The sequence below is a fragment of the Schistocerca americana genome, chromosome 1, assembly GCF_021461395.2.
Source record: "Schistocerca americana isolate TAMUIC-IGC-003095 chromosome 1, iqSchAmer2.1, whole genome shotgun sequence".
NCBI lineage: Eukaryota > Metazoa > Arthropoda > Insecta > Orthoptera > Acrididae > Schistocerca > Schistocerca americana.
The window spans coordinates 928,071,568-928,079,003 of record NC_060119.1 but is presented as its reverse complement, the minus strand read 5'-3'; positions in this window follow the sequence as shown (position 1 = coordinate 928,079,003).

Genomic DNA, 7,436 nt, shown 5'->3' with positions numbered 1-7,436 from the left:
CTGCTGAACAATGCTGCCGAATGCTTCGAAACTACTGGTTCGTACTGGATGGCGCACGCCCACATCGTACTGTGGACGGCTTCGATTTCCTTCGGGCGACGTTCAGAGATAGAATCGCTACCATGGACACCTTAGCATTCACTGGAGACGGTGTGTAATGGTCATTTCTTAATCCCCATCTGCAACCTGTGTAAGGTATGTAAATGGCCTACACATGTGTATAAATATTTGTAATGATTCTTATTCGCACCGTTCTTGTGCGGTAAAGATATCACAGGGAGGTATGAATACATCTGAGTAAGCTGACAAAAATTGAAAGTTATGCTACCAATTTTTTTATGTGCCCCATTTGTTTTTTTTTTAATTATTTTTTCTTACCGAGCTCGGTGCCCGTCGATCTTTTGAGCAGGTGCTATGAGGATTTATGTACTTGCACTCTCCCAATATGGTTTGAATTAAAAGTTATTCTCTACATTCTAATTTCCACATGTCGATGCGACGAGAACTTGCATTTGGAAATGCAACTTGTCGTAGAAAAAGTCAACACGAAGGGAGAATAGCCGACGCAGCAACGCTGGTATTGTTGTACATCGTTGGGGAGACGACGTAAATATCAAGCCGTACACCACAACGCAAAGGAATTAATCTTCAATCCATATTCCAGAACTGACACAATGTTTCTTAACCCGCACGCATTCATACCTGTGTGCGTTCTTGCGCTTACAATATCTGGCGCGGCTAAACGTGTATTGACATAACTACGTCAGTTCTGAACAATTCACATTATCTCTCTTCCTAAACCGGCTGATTCCTTCCTAGGGGGTTGTCTAAAACACAGAATTGTCAGTGATGCACCTAAATCACTCCACGATCTTTCTACCGCAATTTCCAATGAGATTCGTGCAGTCGAAAATGATGTTCTTCAGAAAGACATCTTGGCATTCAGCTCAAGGTTCTACACACTCATTGCGCAAAAGGAAAGCACTTCGAAAATCTTCTGTAACAAATTTCAGGTTACAGCTATAGCTTAAATATAATAACAAGCATCTGTCAGCTCATATTATGTCGTAGTAGACGAACTTTCTATCACCTATTTCGCGTCACCCTGTAGCTGTCATTATCTGTCGTAGACAAGTGGTTTCCTCAGTACACTTGCCCATAGGACACATACTACTGCGGACGAAGACCATCTACACAACGAATTTGAACGTGTTTGAAAATAATAGTTATCCCCTGCACATAATATGCAAGGGTCTACATTCCAAACCGATGATGAGCGACATGGGTCAAGAGGCAGAAGGGGAAATGTTTAGTGAGTCTTTCTTCTAAAATAGTTCGGATGCTCTCTAAGCGTAAAGTGAACTTTATCTTTCACCCAATAGCAAAGGCAGCCACTTTCACGGATTCTGTGAAGGATGGCATAATGCTGCGTAATGCATGTGTCTACAAGATCCCCACGCATGTGAACTTCGTATTCCGGGCAAACAACACGAACACTTAAAGAACGTTACGTGAACAACGACACTACACACGTCTGCTACAGACCGACAGATAGCGGTGGCTGAGCACTTTACTCAGGAAGTACACTCCATAGACTATGAAAACGTCATGGCTACGTCTGCATCATCATTCTGGACCACAGTATTTGAGGAATCTGCAGAAAGCCGTCTGACGAAAGATTTACTTAATCGTGATGACGGCTTTAACTTGGACAAAATGTGCAAACTACCACTTGAAATAGTCATCTCCAAATGACAACGAAACAACACGCCTGTTGGTAACGCCTAGTGTTTACAAAATAGAACATGTGACGCGGTGGTCGTTATACAGGAGTGCCAGTAGTTTATATCTTTGCCACCCAAGTGACATATCTACGGCTGCGATGGTCTATGTCCACATGCGCAATAGCGCGAGAGATGTGTTTATTAGAACGGAAGGGCTGCACCGTCGATGTAGCAGCTCAGAAAATGGATGGACGGTTCTCAGCCCAAATGTCAGTAGAAGAGACTTATTGGATCGGCCGCATACACGTAATTTTATTGAACAAGCAGTGCGTCGTGAAAACATAAAATTCACATATTTAATAGCCGTAGCTGGCCAAGACTCGGGAAGACATAGTTTTATGAGCTCTTCAATGCTCCCGCCCTACTCCCCCGCCGTGAGTTACGCGAACATTCGGCCGAGTATTCGCGCTCGATTTACTGTAAAAAGGGAGCACCACGCAGACGACCCCTGCAGAATGTCGGCTATACTGTAAACCTGCCTAGCGCGTAGTGCGGGCTGCATAATCACGGCTAGTGCGGGAACTGCCCGAATGTATGTACAAGTAACCTCGAAGTACGCGATACTTAACGTTCCGCGGAATCCCTCCGGATACCAAATTCGCATTAATCAATAGTCGTTTTTTATGTAATGTATGGGATTTACTCACAGATTAAGTTGAAAATAGCAAAGTTTCTTAATATTTCTACAAAAGTGACGATTATCATCTTTCTGAAACTCATTTAATGCAAAATTTGTAAGCTTAAAAATTTAACATTGAAACAATTAACAATGCACTAAAATTATTATAGCATCTCCAATGAATTGCTAGAGCCTGCTCTACTCACAACCCTTTAGTGACCTAGGAGTTTGAGAGCAGTGGATCAGAAGAGGTTTTAACTTGCAATCCTCTGCAGCATTTCCTCTCAAAAGGGTGCAATGGCCCTTGGCAGCCTTAAATCCCGGTGTTGTTTTTTCTTAAATATAAATGAACGTGCTGCTAGGCATCCATTTGCAAAATAAGTCCGTTTCATCAAGTTGAAAACCTGCCTCGCAGTATAGCCTTCTTCCGTCACCATTTCTTTAAAACTCATTTTAATTTCCTCGGCTTCAATTTTATCTGCTGCAGCTGCAGCTGCCTCTTCTGTCATTTTAATGTTGTGAAAGCCAAAACGGTGCCTGAAGCGCTCAAACCAACCTAAGATGTCGTTAAATCTACCTATAAGTTCTTGGCTTTAGCTTGAATGAGAGCTCCAGAGAGAGGCATGCGATCTCTGCTATGGTGCTGAATCCAATGGCTTACCATTTTTTCCATTCTTTGCATCGCCTGCCAGTGAGATTTGGTCACTCTAGTCACACTTAAGTCAGCTGAACAGAGAGCAGTTTTTTTCTAATTTTTTCAGCATTATCACGAACAGGTCCCTCATGGGATTAATAAGTCCCAAAGAATGCTGAATATCAACAATACGCTCACCTTTCTCACAGCGCTCAAAAACTTCTCTTTGTTTCTAATGAATAAAACCTTGTACGCGTTTCTTTCCCTCGACAGGCACACTTTCTTTCCTTGTACCTGACGTTTTAAATAAAGACAAATAAGGACAACTTCACATCTCAACTGACCTGAACTGACGATTCACTTCTTGACAAAAATGACACAAGATACGCGTTGAGATGCTCTAACGCATTAGTACTCCTACGTTCTGTTAACAAATGACAGCTCTAGATCTAAAATCACGTATATCCGAAAACGTGGACAACGAATCCGCGTATAACGAGGTCTCCCTGTATGTGCAATGATCATCAATATTTATAAAATATAGCTTTGGGAGTCTAAAACACCAATGTTTCAGTATCGATATGAGAGTATTTGAAACATTGCAACATCGATATTAAAGGCAAAATATCGACCAACAATGAACACAAAAAGGGACTATCATTTTTTCGTCGTTTAAATTAATCTTTTCCTGAACACATAACAATTTTAGTGCAGTGGTTAAAGGAGCAGAAACAGAATATGGAAGAAAGTAATATATCATGTCTTCTCACACGCTCAGTTTGGTTGCAAAAGAGATTCTATTAAAAAGACAGGTTTAAATAAAGTACAGTGGCAAGAGATGAGACAAGAAAAGAATAAGACGTTAAATTAATTCACGAAGTAGTCACAAGATGGAAGTCGACGTTTTACTTCCTCAGTCCAAAAAGTTTCAAGACTGTATTAATAAAAATACGGAAAAGTGAAGAGGGTGCTTTTAATGCTTCAGGTGTCCTACTTACTCTCCTCTACTTGTGTACAATGCACAGAACTTTCATACAGCTATGTGAAACCCTCAGAAAAGTAACTTTCTGGCAGCTTAAACCCGTGTACCAGACCAGAATTCGAGCCTGGAACCCTTGCCTTTCGTGGGCTTTGCTCTACCGTCCAAGGCACCTCAGCACGACTCACGACCCGGCCTCAGAGCGTTTTAGAAGAGTCCTTCTGTGGGGTGTTATTCAACTCGAGCCTCACACTGGCTAGAATATCGGCTATCTCGTCAAAGCGTTGACACTTTATGCGTTTTCGTTTTGTGGTAGGTTCGTATTTGAACACCACGTCTAGTCATCCGTGATGATTTTTTGAGAAAATAATTGTTCGCGTTTTGCATTTCAGGCACCTCCCAGCAAACACCCTCATTGCTTTTGTGCGAGAATCAAAGTGTGTGGGACAAATTTTCGTGCACATTTCTCTTCTGCAAAACATTCTAGAGAACTTCATTTAGAGATGTTGCTCCATTCCGACTTGTGACGCAACAACGTTGATGACGCACAACGGTCACGCCTCCTCTACCTAAGACTGCCCGCTCACGACTGACTGGTCGACAGCACACCTGTTGCTTACAGTAGTTAGTTCAGGCTGCCGCCCTAGTTACTGCACTCACGTCGCTTATACTAACATCTGTCTGATTTTTATGATATTCTGCTGCCTATACGTGGCTACGTGCAAAATTTGCATAGAAAAATACGTTTCAAGCAGTAAAGTTATTCCAGTGATTAGTATGCTGAATATCGAAATATCTGGTAAGCAGACTGTTGGAGAGGTTCTGAAAGTAACAGCAGAATAGAAATCAAAAAGCGATTGCTACCAACTGATTACGTAAAGCATTGGCCACATCAGCCTTTTCGATTCTAGCTTCAAGAACATACTCTTTCAAGATTCTTTAGCATTTTCGAAAGCAATAAAAACCATCGAGGATTTGCTTGGTGCTTTGAAGTGACTATCATTTAAACTACATTTGATTTAGGCAGCGAAAATTATAAGACAGCAAGAGAAAAAAATAATTTGCAAACTCGAACAGGAACGGACCTATCACCACAGTTTCGTTACTGTCTGAAAGATAGAATTGTAGGACTTAAAAAAGATCCATTAGAAGTATGGATTCATATCATTGGTACCACCTATTCAAAGCTACAAGAAATTGTAATTAAATGTTTGCGCTGTATAGCCACATCAACAGTTTTTGAAAGATTATTTTCAAAAGCCCGTTATGCTCCGTGTCAAAATGCAATAGATTGAAGGGGATATTTCTCGCAGAAATGTCATTTTTATACAGGTCGAGGTGGCCGAGCGGTTCTAGGCGCTACAGTCTGGAACCGCGTGACCTCTACGGTCTCAGGTTCGAATCCTGCCTCGGGCATGGATGTATGTGATGTCCTTAGGTTAGTTAGGCTTAAGTAGTTCTAAGTTCTAGGGGACTGATGACCTGAGAAGTTAAGTCCCATAGTGCTCAGAGCCATGTGAATCATTTGTTTGCCGCGCGGGATTAGCCGAGCGGTCTCAGGCGCTGCAGTCATGGACTGTGCGTCTGGTCCTGGCGAAGGTTCGAGTCCTCCCTCGGTCATGGGTGTGTGTGTGTTTGTCCTTAGGATAATTCAGGTTAAGTAGTGTGCAAGCTTAGGAACTGATGACCTTAGCAGTTGAGTCCCGTAAGATTTCACACACATTTGAACATTTTTTGAACCATTTGTTATTTTTATAATCTGTAGATAAAACGTTGCTGCATTGTTGATCAAAAATATGATACTAGACGTATTTGTATGTTGCTTTTTACGCCATTCTGTAAATTTATCATTTAACGTCGAAGATAAAAACATCGATGTTTTGAGGTCGATTATTAAATCCATCGCTGTTTGGACGTCGGGGATGAAATCGAAATCAGCATCGATGATTTGCCAGCACCACACATGCCTAACTGAACACTAGCTGCCTCTACGCTGTGGAAACTGATAACTGGTTTCTAAGTAACAAAGTGCAGGGTGTGGGCAAAAATATGAAAGCACCACAGTCACAATACATTACCATGCCTAATAGGATGCACCAAACTCGTTGGAATTCAAAAGACTTTCTAGGTATCTCGGCATGCATAAATACAGACCCTGTGGGGTTTTCGAAGGACTCTTATAACGTTCTTCCTGCATAGTAGTGGAAAGTTGAGGTAACGATGACTGAGGTGGTTAACTATCACGCACCCTTAGTTTCAAAGGCTCAGTAATACTGAGATTTGATGACTGTGGTGGCAGCAGGAGATGCGACAATTCATCTTTGTGGTCACAAAGCAGTCCTGTCCTGGAGAAGTGTCAAACACAGCATGTCATAAGGAGGGCAAATATTATACCATGGGATTTCCCTGACCGTCCAAAATGGTCGCGTGAACCTTTCCAGTAATGAGATCTTGCAGACTAACCATGAGGCTTGTGAAATACCACGATATGGCTACCTAAATCGTCACGGAAGCCTCACCACGTTTCATTCTTCGGACGTAACTTCGGTCAAAAGTTGGAAAACGTGTGAAACAAGACTATAAAAAAAAATGTTCAAATGTGTTTGAAATCTTATGGGACTTAACTGCTAAGGTCATCAGTCCCTAAGCTTACACACTACTTAACCTAAATTACCCTAAGGACAAATACACCAACACCCATGACCGAGGGAGGACTCGAACCTCCGCCGGGAGAAGCCGCACAGTCCATGACTGCAGCGGCTGAGACCGCTCGGCTTATCCCGCGCGGCCAAGACTATCGAGTAAATGACTTTCTTCCACTCTTCCATAGTCCAGGATTTATGGCTTCGGCGTCAATTTTCCTATTACAAGCATTTACATCACTGATCTGTGGTTTTTGGATTTCCATTCACCCTGCAGTTCCCTGCTTACTGAGCTTCCTTCGTGGCGTTTTGGTGCTTACACGGTTCGCGGGTGCGACGTTCAATTCTGCAGCGACTTTTGCAGTTATCGTCCTCTTATTATTTATCACGACCCTCTCCAATGACCGTTTGTCGCGCTCACTCAAAGACACTTACGTCCTCGTTGAGTCTTAGCGGATGATGTTTTTTCCACTTTAAATGGCTCTGAGCACTATGGGACTTAACATCGGAGGTCATCAGTCCCCTAGAACTTAGAACTACTTAAACCTAACTAACCTAAGAACATCACACACATCCATGCCCCAGGCAGGATTCGAATCTGCGACCGTAGCGGCCGTTTTCCACTTTCTCCGTATGTGGTTTAAGTCTTCGATATGGTGCGTCTTGAAATACCGAACACTTCGGCTACCTTCGTTACAGAAGCTCCGACCATAAGAGCACCAACAGTTTTCCCACGTTCGAAGACACCTATCTCCGATGTAATGCACTTACATTTACA